We start from the raw sequence: 20,484 nt of genomic DNA, 5'->3' as shown, positions 1-20,484 counted from the left end.
GCCCCCTCACCCCCAACTCTACTTTGATTACGTCCTTTCCCACTCTGCCACTTGTAGTGGTTTGCTTTGCCCATAATGGGCTTTGTTTATAAATATTCAATTGGTTATTCAGGTGGTTTACTGCTATAATGGCGAAATGATGATTTTGATGGTGGGAAGGTTGCTGTGATAACACTTCTGGGTCGGAGAAATGGGGAAAAAAGAAAACTCCACAGCTCACACAACGAGAACTGAAAAGCAGTTAAATCAAACCAAAGGTTCCGACGGGGGGGGGGAATATCTCCTGGAGTTTGAGAAACTGGAAAGTGATGGTGTCCGGGAGTCGTCGGGATTTTGTTTTATACGGCGTTGAAATTTTAAAACTGTTATATTCAGATCGTTTTGTTTCTTTTCTTTTTGTTTTATTTATCGTGGAATAAACTCGTACATGTTTTAAAACCAAATTTACAAACTTTGCATTAAAGACAAATGTTAAACAAAGTCCATCAAACCATCCCTCACTGAAAACTGATGTGGAAGTGCAATCTCCTGGAGAGTCCCTGTCCTGCCTACTCCTTCCTACCCGGGTTCCATGGTTACATACAGACCTGGGAGATAGGGGCAGGAGGGGGGCTTTCGGCTTTTCAATCCTGCGCCACCATTCAATGGGAAACAGCTGACCATCCAGCTCAGTCTCCTGTTCCTGCTGTGCTCCAATCCCCTTTGATGCCTTTACCTTTGAGAACTATACCTAAGTCCTCCTTTAGCTTCATTGCCTTTTGTTCCAGTGCCGTTGCGGTGTTACTGTGTGGGTGTAGGCAGGGGTAATGTGATGCATGCACTCATCATCCATCATCATCCTGCAGTAACACTCAGGTTTCAGTAAATAGAGAGAGAACCCATTTCCAGGATATGGGCATCACTGGCTCAACCAGCATTTATTCCCCATCTCTAGTTACCCTTGACAAGATGGTAGTGAACTGCTGTCTCGAACCATTTGCAGTTCATTTGGCGCAGATAGACCGACAATGCTGTGAGGGAGAGTGTTGCAGGATTTTGGCCGATTGACTCTCAGTCTTTGGTTCGTCAAATGCTGGTTAACTTAATCACGATCTGCACATGATTTTGAGATTTCTGTCTGTGAATCTTCACAATCTAGCACCCTATATAAAGGAATATGTACAGGTTAGAAATTCAGAACAGGCAATTTTAGTTTCTCTGGAATATCTTTTTCCCAGTCTTTCCCTAAAGCTGTAACCCTGCAGCCCACTTACTCTCTCCCTCCATTCTGACTCTGCTACCCCCTAATGTACACCCTCCCCATTCTCATGGAGTTGCTGATAAACAGATCCATGCCACCACTTCCCGTCCTGGTTAGACTCTGCACCCTTTCTGGGTTCACTTCCTTTCCCTTCAGTTGCTGCAAGTCAATAATGTAACAGCAGAATGAAACAAAAGGAAACAGACAGGGAGGTGGCAGATCCTGGACAGAAGAGGAACCTTCAGTCTGGGAGAATGGGTTAGATCCTCCTTGGTTTCCCATTGGTCGATTCCCAGCATTATGACGCATTGGGGATGGAACTTGGTCCTACGTGGGTGTGGTGACACCTTAATTCCCCGGCAGATCAATACTAAAAGCTGATATGTTACTCCTCCAGCCAATCACAGTGTGAAGTACTTTCCGCTAGGTACCCCAAAGCACATGCTCCAAAGCCCACCCACATTCTGTACATGGACAGTGCCGGGTTTCCCCACTCACGTGTGGTCCCTGCCTCAGGGATTGTGGGAGTTGTAGTCCCCAGGAAGCTACTTGAGCCCTGTCTCTGGAAAGTGAATGAAAAGTGTGGGCTGGAGGGTGTTGTCTATCAAATCCCCATGCACACACACAGGACATATGGGCTGTCATTGGGTTTCACTGAGACATTCGTTTCCACGACCTGATTTCTGACGTGAGGAATATAGATTCAGCAAATTGGGTGATAGAGAGGTTAATAAGGAGGAGCAGAGTTTAAGCAGAGGTAGCTGAGTGGTTAGCACTGCTGCCTCACAGCGTCAGCGACCTGGGTTTGATTCCAGCCTTAGGCGACTGTGTGGAGTTTACACATTCCCCCCCATGTCTGTACGAGTTTCCAACCGTGCTCCAGTTTCCTCCCATAGCCCAAATATGTGCAGATTAGGTGGATTGCCCATGTTAAATTGCCCAGTTTCCATGCATGTGCTGTTTAGGCAATTAGCCACGGGAAATGCAGGGTTACAGGGAATGGGTGGGTCTGAATGGGAGGCTCATCATAGGGTTGGTGTGGACTCTGCACTATAAGAACTCTATTGTATTCTCATGAAGGAGAATGTACCTAACTCAATGTGTTGTGAATCTGTGGAATTCCCTATTCAAAATGCGGTGGATGCCAGAACAATGAGCAAATTTAATGAAGAGATACAGATTTTTAATTTTCAATGAGTTGAAGGGTGAGATAGAGCAGGCGGGAAAATCCAGCTGAGACCGAGGTGAGCTCAGTCATCATGGTATTAAATGGTGGAGCTGGTTCAAAGGGCTGCATTCCCTCTCCTGTGCCCAGTGCTTATCTTCTTACGTTAATAACTGGAAAGCTGAATCCAAAAATCACCACCTTCGCCAAAGGAGATTTTCGGGAAAAGTAGGATAGTCAGGGGGATTAGCATTTCAAACTTAGAAGATGAGGAAGCGTGTAGGAGATAATGATTTTGCAATTTTAAACTGAGGGGAGACAGTGATTTATGGTTGTTGATTGTGTAGTAAATTCACACCGTCCAGAATACTCTGTTGTGAATATCTATCCTGTACTTTATTACAAAGCCAAGGTCTCTGACAATGAAAACCAAAACACCCAGGTAACATCATCTCACCTCGTAATCTGATAAAAGACTTGTGATAAATATGGTCAAATTTAGAATACAGTTGGAAAGCGGGAAGATTAAATCCAATACAGATTCTGTGCTTAAACAAAGGAGACTACAATAAGATGAGACAGGAGTTGGCTAATGTAGACTGGTAGCAAAGACTTTACGGTGGGACAGTTGACGGACAGTGGAGGAATATCAAAGAATTTTTTCAAACTGCTCAGCAAAAGTATATATTAGTGAAAAGGAAGGACTGTAGGAAAAGGAGTAATCTGCCATTGATGGCTAAGGAAATAAGGGAGTCTATGAAATTGAAATAGAAAGCATACAAATTGGCAAAGACCAAGGAGAAACTAGGAGATGAGAAAAACTTTAAAGATCAACAGAAAGCTAGATGGGATTGGGGGAGAAAAGTGACGAGTAGCTATCCCCAGGGACAGAATAGCAGTTTACACTGCGAGAGGGGAACCTATTGTGTGGGGAACATATGGCCTCTGTAATTGTTGAAGCACTTAACCGTTACCATAGAGATAATCCTGATCAAGTTAAAAATCACAGCACACTCCAAAAGCTTGTACTTCTAAATAAACCTGTTGGACTATAACCTGGTGATGTGTGGTTTTTAACTTTGTCCACCCCGTTCCAACACCGGCTCTTTCACATCAGAATCCTGACAGACAGCCCCACTGAAACTGAAGCGCCTGTCAGATACCTGACTGAGCCACAGGGGCGTGGGGGAGGGGTTTTGTGGTTTAACCAATCAGTGCTGGGCTGAACTCAACTTTTAAACTGCCATTGCCATGGAGATAATACTGAGAGACAGCGTCCATTCAAAACCACAAACCACAAAGGTATAAGAATGGGAGTGGCACATCGGACAGGCGGGGAGTTACCTGATGCTGCCTGGAGGTGTTCTGCATGTACACTATCCAGGTAACTGCCATGTCTCATTAATAAAGACTCAAAGAAGACCTCTCAGAGTTCTGTGCCCAGTTATTCCTATCCAGCAGGGTTCAGGAAGTCTTCACAGCAGTCAGTCTTCACAGTGGAGAACACGAAGAACATGCCAGTAAATGATAAGGAAACTGAGGAAGGTGAGGAACAAGAAACAACCATTATCACGAAAGTGTTAGAGCTGGGCAAGTTAATGGAGCTAAAGGTAGACAAGACTCGTCGCTCAGATGGAATACATCCCAGGTTGCTACCAGAGATAGCGGGAGAAATAGTAAATATACTTAGAGTCAGAGTCCTACAGCAGAGACAGGCCTTTGGCCCAAACTGGCCAATACTGACTAGAATGTCCATCCACGCTAAACCCATTTCCCTGCACTTGACCCATCTGCTTCTGACCCTTTCCTATCCATGTATTTGTCCAAATGTCTTTTACATGTTGTTAATGTACCCACCTCAAGCACTTCCACTGGCAGCTCAGTCCATATACATACCACCCTCTGTGTAAAACATGTGCCCCTCAGGTTCCCTTTCATAATTTCTCCTCTAACCTTAAACTGATGCCCTCCACTCCTTGATTCCCTGGGAAAAAGATTGAATGCATTCACCTTACCCAGGCCTCTCATGGTCTTATACACTTCCAGAAAACATTCCCCCTCTGTTTCCTCTGCTCTAAACAAAAAAAAATCCTCGCTTGTCCAACCTCTCCCTTTAACTCAGACCCCTGAGCCCTGGCAAAAATTCTTGTAAATTTCTTCTGCACTTTTTCCAGTTTAACAACTGAAACCTACACTGCACTCATCACATTTCCAGTGTTTCCCCACGGCGTTGGAACTGACGTGACAACGCCAATGGATTACAAGCCACGATCGATAATCAACTCCTTTACAACAATCCCGTTTTCATAGCATTTTCCATACTGCAGGCATCCTTGTGTCTTTCTGGTTGCATGATTAATTAAAACTTTGTCCTCATACAAAACAAATCTGTAGCTTAATCGTTCCTGGGAAATGTGCCATGTTTTTTCAGACTTTTAACAACAAATGAACTCTTTCTCCGCAGTCACCACGCTAACATGGTCTTGGCTGTGTCTCAGTACTTTTTCCAGACACACTGACATTTGAAATATTCGCCCATGGACAGAATACACACCTTTCCTTCCACATGAAAAGGCCAAATGATATTCAGATCGGCACGGATCAAGTAACTATCAAAACTGAACAGGAAGTTCAATTTGAATTTCTCATCCACAAATCCGCCCTTTCAGAACCCTACAACTGAGAAGACAAGTTACCACCGTTAACACAGGATGGAAATCCATAAGACAGTGAGAGTATTAAATTGTAGTTTCTTTGTTCCCCCAAAGCTTTAAATCTCAGTCTCACAATTGCTCTCTTCTGTGAACTGAAATCCAAACCAATCTCCTCACCATTTTTCCTCCACACCCAGTTCTCAGACACTCTCTCTTCTCTTTGAAATCAGCTTCCTAGCTCCTGCCTGCAGACTAAGAACCAAAAAAAGGTTTCCTCCCACAATCCAAAGATGTGCAGGTCAGATGAATTGGCCATGCTAAATTGCCCATAGCGTTAGGTATATTAGTCAGAGGGAAATGGGTCTGGGTGGGTTACTCTTCCGACGGTCGGTGTGGACTGGTTGGGCTGAAGGGCCTGTTTCCACACTGTAGGAAATCTAATCTAATCAAATCAATGAGTCTGACTCGGAGCCTCCTGGATGTTGGTGAATCCTCCCCCCATCTCCCAGGCTTCCTTCCTGGTCAGAACCAAACTGATTTTTTTCCCCCAATCTGGAACATTTTATTTATTTCCCCCACACGGACCCTCTGATGAGAACCATCCTGCAAACACTAACCAAATCATATCTGATTGAACTAAGATGAACCAAATTAGAACTTTAATTGCAGGCCCATCTGTGTTGTTTTCCATAACATTCCTGAATATTCACACGAGTTCTGATAACTTTCTGCAAAATGCTCCCCCCACTGATAGCCGACTACTTGTCACGATATCAGGGCAGGGGCCATTTCCCTGAGTTCTGTTCCCAGAGGGAGGAAACTGCCAATGACAGATTAACCCCACACACGCACAGCCTCCCTCCTGGCCCTGACCAGCCCTGCACATACACCAACAATTGCCCAGCACTGCGCCCGTGCACTGGTCTCCCCTCCTACAGCACATGCTCCAGATCACACAGAAGCTGGGTGATTGACAGCAGCCGCTGCCCAATAGGGTGGAGGGGGCAGGGCTGGAGATTGTAAACAATGAATGAATGTGGAGGACACTGGGGGATGGACAGGTCAGTGACGGACAGGAGCAGTGCAGCAGTAGGAGGGAACCCTGGACAAAGTGAGCAATGGGAGAGTCTGACAGGAGAGAAACTACAGGAAAGTTCTGTTGAGGCTCAGGCGGGGACAGCTGGGAGACAGTATGGCCTGGCGGCTTGGTCATGTTTTCCAATCACCCTTTTCAAAGATGCTGTTACTCAACTCTGAGCCCGATCCTCCTGGTTCAGAGGAAAGGACACTACCATCATTTTCTAGTGAGCTAGTGGAAAGAAGGGAAGATTTTCTCAATCTCTCTTACATGAAAACTCCATGAGCTCCTCCCACTTACTGTCTATGGTGGGGATGGAGACAGAGCAGATGGGAGCGGGGTTCTGGATATAGGGACTGCCTTTCAAATGAAACTTACCTGTGTGGGTGATATCAACAAGACTCAATACACAGTCACTAACACAAACCTGATGTACTTGAACTTTATCCAGAATATTAACAGTCATAACTGGGTGACACAGATCCCAATGTACAGAGTTAAGTCCTGGATATTAATAATGGCTTTGTGTATGAGAAATCACGTCACATGTACTTGAGTCAATTTTTTTTTTGAAGTAACAAAGAGGATTCATGAGGGCAAAGCAGTGGAAACGATCTACATGGACTTCAGTAAGGCGTTCAACAAGGTTCCCCATGGGAGACAGATTAGCAAGTTTAGATCTCATGGAATAGAGAGAGCACTAGCCATTTGGATACAAAACTGGCTCAAAGGTAGAAGACAGAGGATGGTGGTGGAAGGTTGCTTTTCAGATTGGAGACCTGTGACGAGTGGGGTGTCACAAAGTATCAGTGCTGGATCCACTAATTTTCATAATTTATATCAATGATATGGATGTGAATATAGGAAGTATTGTTAGTAAGACGACACCAAAATTGGAGGTGTAGTGGACAGTGAAGAGGATTACCTCAGATTATAACAGGATCTTGATCAGATGGTTGAATGTGCTGAGGACTGGCAGATGGAGTTTAATTTAGATAAATGTGAGGTGCTGCATTTTGGGAAAGCAAATATTAGCAGGATGTATACACTTAATGGTGAGGACCTTGGGAGTGCTGCTGAACAAAGAGACCTTGGAGTGCAGATTCATAGCTCCTTGAAAGTAGAGTCGCAGGTAGATAGGATAGCGAAGAAGGGGTTTAGTATGCTTTCCTTCATTGGTCAGAGTACTGAGTATCGGAGTTGGGAGGTCATATTGCGGCTGTACAGGACATTGGTTAGGTAACTCTTGGAATATTGCGTGCAATTCTGGTCTCCTTCCTATCAAAATAATATTGTGAAAGTTGAAAGTGGCCAGAATAGTATTAGAAGCACATTGCCAGGGTTGGAGGATTTGAGCTACAGGTAGAGGCTTAATACACTGTTTTCCCAGGAGCGTCAGATGCTGATAGGTGACCTTATAGAGGTTTATAAAATCAGGATGGGCATGGATAGGGGAAATACACAAGGTCTTTTCCCTGCGGTGGGGAGGAGCCAGAAGGGGGAGACCGAGAGCGGAGTGTGACGGTTATTTTGTAGAGCTACAACACAACCCTGTTCCTGTTTTCTCCCCATTCCCTTCAATCCCTCTGAAGGGCTCAGAACAAGTGCACAGGCCCTGAAAGGTAGAGCTTCAGGGTGATTAAGTGCTGAAGGTTGCATTTGGGACACTGACCTTTATTGGTCTGTGCACTTATCAATAAATGGACCTAGGTTCAATTCCACTGTCCTGGATTCATGTCTGTGGCCACAGACGCGCCTGTCTCTGACATTGACTACTGCATCCCCTGTCACTACAGCTCTGCCATTCTCCTTCCTCCAGTTCTGTGCAGCGGAGCTATCTGTGGTGTCATGAACCTGGCTATTGCTGACTTCCCCTGAGAGTCCACTCCACCTGATCCCCGCTTATAGAATCCCAAGCGGTGCACAGTATCTGTTGGAGAAGGGGAACGATGACTGGGGAGTCCTGCACTTCCTTCCTGAGCCTTTTACTTGATCTGATGGCCACTCATTCCCTTTCTGCCTGTGTAACCCTCACCTGCAGTGTGACTAACTCACTAAACGTGTTGTCCATAACATTCTCATTATCGCAGATTCTCAACAGTGATTCCACTCTCAGCTCCAGGTCAGAAAAGCAGTTTCCCAGTAGTTTCAGATGGGCACTCTTCCTGCACACATAGCCATCACGGACACTGGAAGCGTCCCTTATTTCCCACATTGTATAAGAGGAGCACACCACGGGTCGGAGGGCTCCTGTCACAACGTCTCTCTAGTTTCAGCCAGATACTCCCATTCAGATAATTGAAATGAGCTAGTAACCTTCCTTCACTTCAAACATTTTCATTATAACCAAAAGCCCCGATGTTTACTTAAGCTGACATTTTACACTTTAAAAACTGTTAATAAAAACTCAGCAGGTATCGCTTACAACCTGGCAGTTCCCTTTGGGAACATGTGAATTTCTGAACGGCCTGAACTAAAACTGAAGCTGAGGTTCACCTTCTCCCTGTCTCCCCTCGCTCTGTTTATACCCAACTCCAAAACACTCATTGAGCCAAACAGCCCTCACAGTGCAGCCCAGTCATTTTCATTGTCTGCTCATACCGACACTGCCCTCAGCCTTCTGTACTGTTCCAATGCATCTCAATGGGAACAGCATCTCATCTTTTAATTCAGCCCTTTGTAACCCCAGAGTCAACATGGACTTCAGCAGTTTCTGAATGAACAGACAGTTGTCGGAACCTGGAACATTTCACCTGAAATGGTGCTGGAATTTGACTCCACAAGGAATTTTAATGAGAAGTTTGCAGGGAATTGAAAATAAGGGGTTTACAGGTTAACATCATGAAGTGGGTGATTGGGTCTAAATCTGACAGTTCCTATAAAGAGATAAGGTGTAATTTGGATAAATCTGTGCTCCCTCTCAGGCCAATACCTCCTTCCACAGCTGCAGGGCCCAGAATTGAGCACAAACCGCAAGGGTGATCCAACATCTTTGAACATCTTTCCGCTTTTTGCTTGAAAAAAAGATACTTTCCCACAGAGAGAACAGACACACCTTTCTCCTTCCACAGTTAAATGTCAATGGTATTCAGATCCTGATGACACTGCTGACGATAGAAAATTGGTTTTGAGATCCCTGTCTCAATTATTCTCAATTAATATCCCATAAAATGAATTCACAAAACAAAACTCACAGTCAGGGCAGGCTGAACCGTAAAGACAAATATTTCTCTTGGTATGTGTTTGATGTGTAAATGCTCCTCTTCAAAACGCCCGCCCCCACCCAGGAAGAGGACATGTCCATGCCCCAAATAAAGATGGCGGCCATAACCCAGGAACTATCACCGCCTGAGGTCCACAGCCATTTTCCCATTTGCTGTAACCGTGGAACCAAGAGTTTCTAATTCAGGCCTAACTATCTGTACAGGGTGTAATTAAACCCTCCCAGTCTAAACTGGATCCAACTCCCCTTTCCAGTTTCCTCCTCCTGCACACACCAAGGGACATTCTAGGTCCAGTGACCCTTCCTCAGAACCGACAACAGCTGGGAAAATTAGAATCCCCACAGTGTGGTAACAGGACATTCGGCCCAACAAGTCCACACCCACCCTCTGAAGCGTTTCTCAACCAAACCCATTCCCGACCCTATTATTCTACATTTCCCCTGACTAATGCACCTAACCTATACATCCCTGAGCACTACGGGAAATTTCGTTGGGCCAATTCACCGAACCTGCATATCTTTGGATTGCAGGAGATAGGGGTTAAAGAGTCAATAATAGGTGGGGATGGAGCCCAAAAGAGACAGTAACATTTGGAAAGACAAAGAGTGGATAACAATCTGGCTGGGAGGGTGCATAGCTGTTAATGGAGGGGACAGGAACCTGTGTCGGGCAGCATCTCAGTGGAGGTGCTGGAAATGGCAGCTGATGATCTACGTTCTGCTGCAAAACCGACCCCGAGCTTCCAGTTGTCTGTCACTTTAACACACGAGCCTGTTGCCTGGCCAACATCTCTGTCTCATGCATACTGCAGTGTTCCAGTGAAGCTTGGTGCAAGCTGGCAGAACACTCCAGAACATACCCAAATGCCCTGTATTTCAAGGACTGCAATTTCCCCTCCCATGGGGTCAGCAATATTCTCCAGCGTATCTCCACCACTTGCCTCACCTCTGCCAGTGAACCACACCTCTCCAACTGCAGCAAGTATAGAATCCCCCAGTTCTCATCTTCCACCCAGATACAATGCGTCATCCTCTGCCATTTCCATATATTAACATAGAAATCATTGATATAAATGATGAAAAGCAGTGGACCCAGCATCAATCCTTACACCATATTGCTCATCACAGGCCTCCAATCCAAAAAGCACTACCTTCCGTCTCCAACCTTCCAGCCAATTTGTTTCCAAATAGCTGGTTCTCTCTGCATCCCATGGTGTCTAACTTGCTAAATGTGGAACCTTTTTGAATGTCTTTTTGAAGTCCAAGTTAGTGATTTATGTACAAAGCCATGCTGACTATCCCTAATCACTTCATGCCTTTCCAATTACATATAAACCTATCCTTCAGAATTCCTTCCAACAAATTGTCTGCCACAAACTTCAGACTCACCAGTGTATTGTTCCCTGGTATTTCCTCATCACCTTTCTCAAACAATGGCGCCTGTCTTGCAACACCTCACCTGTGGCTATCGGTGATAGAAATATCTCAGCGAGGGGCCCGGCAATCACTTCTCTAATTTCCCACAAAGATTTGGGGTATACCTGATCAGGTCCCACAGATTTAATCAGCATTATGTATAAGACATCCAGTACAAACTCCTCTGTAATATGGACAGTTGTCAAGTTATCACTATTTATTTCTCCAAAGTCTCTAGCTTCCATATCCTCTTTCAGTAAAAGCTGACATGAAATCCTCGAGACCCATGATGGAATGCATCCCATGGGACTAAACGAGATGGTGAAGGGTCTATTGTACTTCCTTGCTAGAGGGATGGTTATGCTGCAGCTGTACAGGGTGCTGGTGAGGCCACACCTGGAGTACTGTGTACAGGTTTGATCGCCTTACTTCAGCAAGAATGTACTGACACTGGAGGGGGTGCAGAGGAGGGTCACTAGTTTGAGTCGGGAGTGGAAAATGTTGGTGTATGTGGAGAGATTGAATAGACTGGGACTATACTTGTTGGAATTTAGAAGAATGGGAGGTTGTATTGGAAAAACTAAAATTAAGAAGGGAATAGATAAGATAGAAGCAGGGAGGTTATTTCCACCTGGGGGGGGGGGGGGGTCAACCTAGAGAGTATAGCGTCAAAGTAAGGGGGTATCTGATTTAGGACAGAGTTCAGGAGCAACTTCTTCAGCAAAAGGGTTATGAATCTGTGGAATTCCCTGCTGAGTGTAGCAGTTGATGTTATCAATTTGAATGTCTTTAAGGCAAAAGGTAGATTTGTGAACAGGAAAGGAATTAAGGGTTATGGTGAGAGAGCAGGAAAGTGGTGCTGAGGCCATGATAAGCTCAGCCCTGACCTTATTGAATGGCAGTGCAGGCTTGAGGGGCCAGATGGCCTACTCCTGCTCCTATTCCTTCTGTTCTTATGTTCCCACTTTCCAGCCGTCCCTTTACCTGGGGGGTTGCAAAGAAATATTGAAAGTTCTTGCCTTGTACCGTGAAAATTAATCTTTGTCCAATTTTGAACAACAACTTTTAGATCTGGTCTATTATTTTCTGAAACTATTTTAAAACTAATAGAATTATCGTCAGAGAATTACCAAGTGTGGAAGCAGGCCATTCGGCCCATCACATCCACACTAATCCTCAGAGTCTCCTGTCTTAGCCCTGTAACGGTGCATTTCCCATGACCAATCCCCCTAGCCTGCACATCCCTGAACATTGTAGGCAATTTCGCATGGCCAATCCACCCAACCTTCACATCCCTGAACAATATGGGCAATTCAGCCTGGATTATCCCACCCAACCTGCACATCTTTGGACTGTGGGAGGAAACCAGAGCACCCGGATGAAACCCACACAGACAACCTCAATAAGGTGATCATCCTGTTCCTATTTCCCAGTTCCACCCAAGTAAGTTCACCGGGCGAACTCCCATGAATATCCTCCCTAAACACAACAATAATGTTATCCCGAATCAAAAACACCATTCCACCTTCTCTCTTATCCCCCTTTCTATCCTTCCTCTTACATCTATTCCCTGGAACATTAAGCTACCTGTCCTTTCCAACCTAAAACACGTTTCTGTGATACCCACTATATTCCAGTCCCATGTTCAAAACCATATCTTAAGCTCATCTGCTTTCCCTGTAAAACCACGTGCATTGAAATAATTGCAGTGGAGTGCTATCAAAAGGACAGTCTGATGGGCAGAGGGGGTAAGATGGCCCTGTTGGTGAGGGATGACGTTCAGCCCTTTGCGAAGGGGGAGACACAGAGTCAGGAGATGTAGAGTCAGACTGGAGGGTGGCTAATGTTGTCCCACTTTTCAAGAAAGTTGGGAGAGAGAAAGCAAGGAATTATAGACCAGTTAGCCTGAGGTCAGTGGTGAGAAAGATGCTGGAGTCAATTATAAAAAATGAAATTATGGCTCATTTGGAAGCGGTAATAGGATTCGTCAGAGTCAGCATGGATTTACAAAGGGGAATATACTGACTTGGATTGAAAATTGGCTGGCTGACAGGAAGCAAAGAGTAGTGATAAACGCTTCCTTTCGGAATGGCAGGCAGTGACTAGTGGGGTACGACAAGGTTTGGTGCTGGGACCGCAGCTGTTTACAGTTGAAACTTTATTGCTGGAACAGCACAGCAGGTCAGGCAGCATCCAGGGAACAGGAGATTCGACGTTTCGGGCACAGGCCCTTCTTCCTGAAGAAGGGCCTGTGCCCGAAACGTCGAATCTCCTGTTCCCTGGATGCTGCCTGACCTGCTGTGCTGTTCCAGCAATAAAGTTTCAACTTTGATCTCCAGCATCTGCAGACCTCACTTTCTCCTCGCAGCTGTTTACAGTAAACATTAATAATATAGATGAACTTATTAAAAGTAATATTAGCAAATTTGCTGATGACACAAAGCTGGGTGGCAGGGTGAAATGTGAGGAGGATGTTATGAGAATACAGGTTAACTTGGATAGGCTAGGTGAGTGGACGGATGCATAGCAGATGCAGCTTAATGTGGATAAATGTATGGTTATCCACTTTGGAAGCAAGAACAGGAAGGCAGATTACTATCTAAACGGAGTCAAGTTTGGTTAAGGGGAAGTACAACGAGATCTAGGTGTTCTTGTACATCAGTCAATGAAAGCAATCATGCAGGTACAGCAGGTAGTGAAGAAATCTCGCTGCATGCTGGCCTTCATAACAAGAGGAATTGAGTATAGGAGCAAAGAGGTCCTTCTGCAGCTGTACAGGGCCCTGGTAAGACCATACCTGGAGTATTGTGTGCAGTCTTTGTCTCCACATTTGAGGAAGAACATTGTGGCTATTGAGGGAGTGTAGGGTAGGTTCATGAGGTCAATTCCCGGAATGGCGGAATGATCATATGTTGAAAGATTGGAGCGACTGAGCTTGTATACACAAGAGTTTAAAAGAATGAGAGAGGATCTGATAGAGACCGACAAGATTATTAAAGGGTTGGACACTCTGGAGGCAGGAAGCATGTTTCCACGGATGGGTGAGGCCAGAACCAGAGGACACAGTTTAAAAATAAGGGAGAGGCCATTTAGAACAGAGTTGAGGAGAAATGTCTTCACCCAGAGAGTAGTGGACACAGGGAGTGCACTGCCCCAGAAGGCAGTGGAGGCCAAGTCTCTGGATACTTTCAAGGAAGAGATGGATAGAGCTGTTAAAGATAATGGAATCAAGTGTTACGGAGATAAGGCAGGAACAGGATAGTGATTGTGGACGATCAGCCATGATCATAATGAATGGTGGTGCTGACTCAAAGGGCAGAATGGCCTATTCCTGCACCTATTGTCTATTGGACCTTGTCAGTCCGACCTCATTCTGTGCTTTGCCCTTGCCTGTCTAACTTCTAAACTATACCAGTCTCAGACTTGCCTCCTTTCTCACTATCTCTTTAGGTTTACCCCACGCCCTCACTGGTTTAATGTCTCCCGAGTAGCACTAGCAAATCTCCCTGCTTGGATATTAGACACCTTCCAATTCAGATGTAATCCATCCTTCTTATGCACGTCAATTCTACCCCAGCAGAGATTCCAATGATCCAAAAACGTGAATCCTTCTCTCCTGTATCAGATCCTTGGCCACGCATTCATCTGCTCTACCCTGATATTCCAACTCTCTCTAGCATGTGGCACCGGGAGTAATCCAGATATTACTACCCACAAGGACCTGCTTATTATACTCCAGGCTAATTTGCTATATTGTCTCATCAGGACTTCATCCTTTTCTCTTATGTCATTGGTACCAATGTACAGCGACCTCCCACTCATCATTCTCCCCTTTCAGAATATTCTGCACCCTCGGAGCCATCCTTCACCCAGACAGTAGGGAGGCACCACCCCATTCTGATGTCTCACTGTTAGCTACAGAAACTGCAGTCTGTGCTGCAGACTAGAGAGCCCCCATCACCATCGATCGCGTGGAACCTGATATACCTCACATTACACTAGGAACTTGGCTGTCAGTGCGATATTCCCCTGAGAGTCTGTGACCCCCGATGCTTTCCAAAACATTATACTTGTTTGAGATGGAAATAACCACAGGAGACTCCTGCACTACTTGCCTTCCACTCCTCCCTTTCCGAGAGGAAACCCATCTACCTGACTGGATCGGCAGTTTTCCTAACTTTCTGAAACTGCCACCTATCACACCCCCCGGCTCCTGTAAATTCTTCATTACCTTTAGCCATCGCTCCATCTGATCCATGAAATCCTACAGGATTTGCATCCTCACTTCCTGCAGACAATCAGGATCATTGAAACTTTCCTTAATCTCCTAAATCCAACAGGAAGAGCACATCACTGTACGAATGGCCATCTCTGCACCTTAACCGTCCACAGACCCAGAAAAAGGCACATAGTCTTACAGCTTTACAAAACACTACCCTAGAATAAATTAGTACCAATATTTTATATTAAAACACTTAATCAAAGTATCATAAGATGTGTACTTAAAGAAATAAACCGCCACCCTACTGAATGTTGTAGCTTTACTAAAATAAAACAGACTAAGATTTATCTTTGAAGAGACCGAAACCCGCTGAGCTGTGAGGCACAGATAAACAGCACTAAACAGAATCTTCGGTCAAATTTGTCTATGCCGACCAGATATCCAAACCTAATCTTATCCCTCTTGCCAGCGCCTGGGCCATATCCCTCTAAATCTTTTCTATTCATGTCAATGTCCAAATGCCTTTAAAATGCAATAATTGTCAGCCTCCACCACTTCTGGCAGCTTATTCCATACACGCACCACTCTCTGCGTGAAAAAGTTGCTCCTTAGTTCCCTTTTATATCTTTCCCCTCTCACCCTCAACCTCTGCTCTCGATTTCTGGACTCTCCTACTCAGAGAAACGACCTTGTCTGTTTACTCTATCCATGCTACCAATGACGTTATAAACCTCTACGGAGGTCACTCCTCAGTCTCTGATGCTCCAGGGAAAGAAAGCCCAAGCCTTTTTGCTCTCTTCCTGCAGCTCAAACCCTGGCAATATCCTTGTAAATTTGTGTTGAACCCTTTCAAGTTTAACAACATCCTTCCGATTGATGGAGAACAGAATTGCACACAATATTCCAAAAGAGGCCTGACCAATGTCCTGTACATGACCTTCCAACTTCTATACTCAATGCTCTGATCAATAAAGGAATGTATTCCAAACACTTTCTTCAATATTCTATCTACCTACAACTCTACGTTCAAGGAAATATGAACCTGCACTGCAAGATATCTTTGTTCATCAACACTATCTAGGAATTTGCCACTAAGTGTATCAGTCCTGTTAAGATTTGCTTTTCCAAAATGCAGCACGTCACATTTATCTGAATTAAACTCCATCTGCCACTTCTCACCCATCTGAACAAAATCCTGTTGTAATCTGAGGTAACCCTTTTCGCTGTCCACTATATCTCCAATTTTGGTGTCATCTGCAAACTTACTAACTATACCTGCAATGCTCATAACTAAATCATTATATATATATATATATATATAAAACCACCACCCTGCCTTCTACATTTGAGCCAGTTCTGTATCCAAACGGCTAGTTCTCCCTGTATTCCATGAGATCTAACATTGCTAACCTGTCTTCCATGGGGAACCTTGTCGAGCGCCTTACTGAATTCCATAGATCATGTCCACCTCTCTGCCCTCATCAATCCTCTTTGATACGTCTTCAAATAACTCAATCAATTTTGTGAGACATGATTTCCCACGCACATAGTCATGCTGACTACCACTAATCAGTCCTTACTTTTCAGAATACACACGCATCTTGTTCCTCAGGATTCCCTCCAACAACTTGCCTAGCATCAATGTCAGGCTCACCGGTCGATAGTTCCCTGGCTTGTCCTTACCACCTTTCTTAAATAGCGGCACAACGTTAACTAACCTCTAGTCTTTCGGCATCTCACCTGTGATAATCAATGATACAAATAACTCAGCAAGAGGCCCAGCAACCACATTCCCAGCTTCCCAGAGTTCTAGGGTTCACCTGATCAGGTGCTGGGGATTAACTAAGCTTTAAGGGTTACAAGACTCCCAGCACGTCCTCCTCTGTAAGATGGACATATTCAACATGTCGACATCTATTTCCCCACATTCTATATTGCCCATGCCCTTCGCCACAGTACACACTGATGCAAAATATTCAGTTAGTATCTCTCCCATCTCCTGCGGCTCCACGCAGAGGCTATCTTACTGATCTTTGAGGAGCCCTATTCTCTCTCGAGTTACCCTTTTGTTCTTAATGTATTTATAAACACCCTTTGGATTATTCATAACCCTATTTGCCAAAGCTATCTCATGTCCCCTTTTTGCCCTCCTGATTTCCCTCTTAAGTATACTCCTACTGTCTTTAATGCTCAGGGTTTTTTGGATTGAAATAAATGCAAATATTACATCTTGATAAAACAAACGAGGGCAGACTTACACTAATTAAAAACAGAGCCTCGAGTAGTGATATGGAACAAAGAGGCCGAGGGGTTCGGGTCTTTCAAGTCTGTGTCACATGTAGACAGGGTGGTTAAGAAGGCGCTTAGCACACTTGCCTTCATTGCTCAGACTTTTGAGTACAAGAGTTGGGACGTTATTTTGGATGTTGGGGAGGCTTTATCTGGAATTCTGTGTCCAGTTCTGGTCATGCTGATATCGGGAGGACATTATGTAGTTGGAGCGGATTCAGAAGAGATTTACCAGGATGTTAATGGGAATGGATAGTTTGAATTATAACCAGAGACTGGATAGGCTGCGACTTCTTTCACTGGTGCGCAGGAGGCTGAAGAGTGACCTTATTAGATGTTTCTCAAATCATGGAGGTGTGGTATCAGTAATGTGAACAGCAGGTGTCCTTTCCAGGAAGGGACGCGATTCAAGACTGGGTACATACCTTTTAAGGTGACAGCAGAACGGCTTTAAAAAGGCGTTTGGGATTTTTTTTTTATTTTTGTTCAGATAATGGTTTATGTGTGGAATGAACTATCAGAGGAAGTGGTAGTTGTGAATCAAATTACAACTTTAGGGTGGCTCTGTGATTAGCTGTGCTGCCAGGGCCCCAGGTTCCTGCTGCTCAGGAACAGGGAGAAACAGGAGGTAATCACTCAACTGCTCGATTCTGGGACATAGGGACAGGAGACAGTCTTTCAACTGTTTGAAATTGGGACACAGGAACAGGAGGTAGTCACTTAACTGCTCAATACTGGGACACAGGAACAGGAGGCAGTCACTCAACTGCTCGTGACAGGGATACAGCTAAACATGGAGGCTAGTGAGGCCCCAGATTTCTGTTCCCCAGGAACAGGAGGCGGTGACTCACTACCCATCAGTCTGGGACACTGGGAGAAAAGGGAAATCGGCGTGTTACTAACAGAAAAATCTGAATAATTTGCATGAACGAGCCATTTAATCCTGCTCCAACATTCTTCAAAACCATGACTGATCTGATTGCAATTCCATCATTCCATTTTACAGAGATTCCCCTCTCTGAAACCTCTGCTCCATTTGTTGGTCATGTTGCAGATCCAGATGCTGCAACTACAGTCACCATGTTTCATCCATATTTGGATCATCAAAGCCTCTGGTCTTCCTGAAATGCCAGAGCAGTTTAAAACATAGCCTCCCGGAAACCATCCACAGCACTTCCACGAATGTACAAAAACTAGAGTTAAGTCAATTGCCAGTGAAATGCAAGTGAGAAGACTGGTCTGAATCGCTAACAGTTGTGGGGATTCCTCATGTTACTGACCACCTGAGCAGCAGAGAATGATTAAAACAGACGTTCAATGTTAGACACCGAGCAAGTTACAAAGATGTGCCTCAAAACTGCTAAAACCCCACTCTCCAACATGGAGCACAGGGCAGGACACTGGGACAAACACAGAGACAACACATGCACACAGACCCACACGGACACACAGACACATTAGCATCTTGAGGATATAACTAGATAAGTTATGCTGAATCATGGGATCAAGGCTTGTTGTGAGAAGGCAGCAGAATTGGCTTGAAAAGCATGTCAGCCATGATCAGTAGCTCAGTAGACTGGATGGGTCAAATGGCCTTTTATTCTGCTCTAATTATTTACAGTCTACGGTACATGCATTTGTCTGTGCTTGTGCGCATACTTGTATGTGCATGTGTCTGTGTGTGTGACCGTGTTTTTGTGTGTTTGAGTGTGCCTGTGTGTGCATGTCTGTGTGTGTGTTTGAGTGTGTCTGTGTGTGTGTGTGTGTGTGTGTGTGTGTGTGTGTGTGTGTGTGTGTGTGTGTGTGTGTGTGTGTGTATGTTTGTGCTCCTCAGTATTTTCAGAAACGGAAATTTCAATGTACATTTTTTAAAAATGTCTATTCTGTTTGATATTCACTTTTCCATCATAGTTTGAGGAACTTTGTTTTCGTCATGAATTTGTTATTTTAATAAATGAAGGAAATCAACCTGACCTCTTCCGAGGATGACCCTGACCGAATGTGAGACCTACAACATTGGCCATATCATCAACCTGGTTACAGCGTGAATTTGTTGTGACCAATGGAAGAGTGGCAGTAGAAAATAAAACAGTTACCCAACAACCCAATAAACTCTGGACCAGTGAGCCTGACATTAGTGATGGGTGAGCAGTTGGAGGGGATTCTGAGGGATAGCCAATTGCATGCATTTTCAAAGGCAAGAATTGATTGGGGATAGTCACCATGGCTTTTTGCATGAGAAATCGCGTTGTACGAATTTGACTGAGTTTGTTAAAAAAGTGACAAAGCAGATTGATGAAGGCAGTGTTGTAGATGGTTTCCATACAAACTGGAACAAGTTGTTTGACAAGATTCTGCATATTAGGCAAGTTAGTAAGGTTAAGTCACATGGGAACCAGCGCATCCAAGCCAATTGAATACAAAATAAGATTGAAGGAAGGAACAGAGGTTTGTAAAGGATTGCTTTTCAGACTGGAGGCCTGTTTTAAGGTACGAGGGGAAATATTTTAGAGGGAGGTGTCCATATGGAATTATCTCCTAGAGGAAGTGGTGGAGTCTGGCATCTTTGGTATTTGAATAAGGAGGTTTAGAGGAATATGAGACAAATGCTCTCAAATAAGACTCGATCATAATGGGATGTCTGGGCAGCACTTACACATTTGCATGCTTTATGACTCTATAAGAGGGATGAGCAGAAATTCTAAACAGGTATTTCAAGTGGGAATTCTCATCCCCACAAGTTTGAGATGTCTTTTTGTTTATATTTATTCAACGCTGAGTTAGTTAAATATTGGACAGAGAAGTGATTCTTGGATAATAGCACACAGACAGAAATGTGGAGCTGAGACCACAACTTGATCAGCCACAATCTTAATCCCTGGTAGAGAAGGATCAAAGTGTCCAATGACCCACTCCTGCTCCTCAGTCCCATGTTTCTGTGTTCCATTTAGCCCATCAAACCGACTAGACGGAGCAATTAGAGGCTACTTACTCCTTTCACAGAAAAGGAGGAGACCATTCAGCCCCTCAAAACTGTCAAACCCAGTTTGGACTAGTTAGGAAAGTGTAATAGGAAATCCCAGGCACTGGTATGAAAGAGGGTCCTCATCACTCCTCACTGACCTTCCCCTTTCTGCAACTTGTGCTTCGTTTGTTGGTCAAGTTGTGGACCCAGTTTCACTGTGACTACAGCCCCC

The 20,484-nt window shown here is 44.6% G+C and overlaps 1 long non-coding RNA gene across 2 annotated transcripts; it reads right to left on the bottom strand.

Moving 5' to 3' along the window:
- Positions 1-899: 899 nt before the first annotated feature.
- Positions 900-15,142, bottom strand: LOC148148038 (uncharacterized). 2 transcript variants are annotated; one of them, XR_015759292.1, is made up of 4 exons: positions 15,008-15,142; positions 4,960-5,078; positions 3,750-3,941; positions 900-1,142 (listed from the first exon to the last, which is right to left on the bottom strand). It is a non-coding gene; the product is annotated as an uncharacterized LOC148148038 (long non-coding RNA). The 2 variants fall into 2 exon arrangements; XR_015759293.1 differs by lacking the exon at positions 15,008-15,142 and adding an exon at positions 9,193-9,238.
- Positions 15,143-20,484: the final 5,342 nt, after the last annotated feature.

The sequence above is a fragment of the Chiloscyllium plagiosum genome, unplaced genomic scaffold (assembly GCF_037043375.1).
Source record: "Chiloscyllium plagiosum isolate Xiang-an unplaced genomic scaffold, Cpla_swu_hap1 HiC_scaffold_14, whole genome shotgun sequence".
NCBI classification, from domain to species: domain Eukaryota; kingdom Metazoa; phylum Chordata; class Chondrichthyes; order Orectolobiformes; family Hemiscylliidae; genus Chiloscyllium; species Chiloscyllium plagiosum.
The sequence above is the reverse complement of the archived record's forward strand: the minus strand, read 5'-3'. Positions and strand labels throughout refer to the sequence as shown.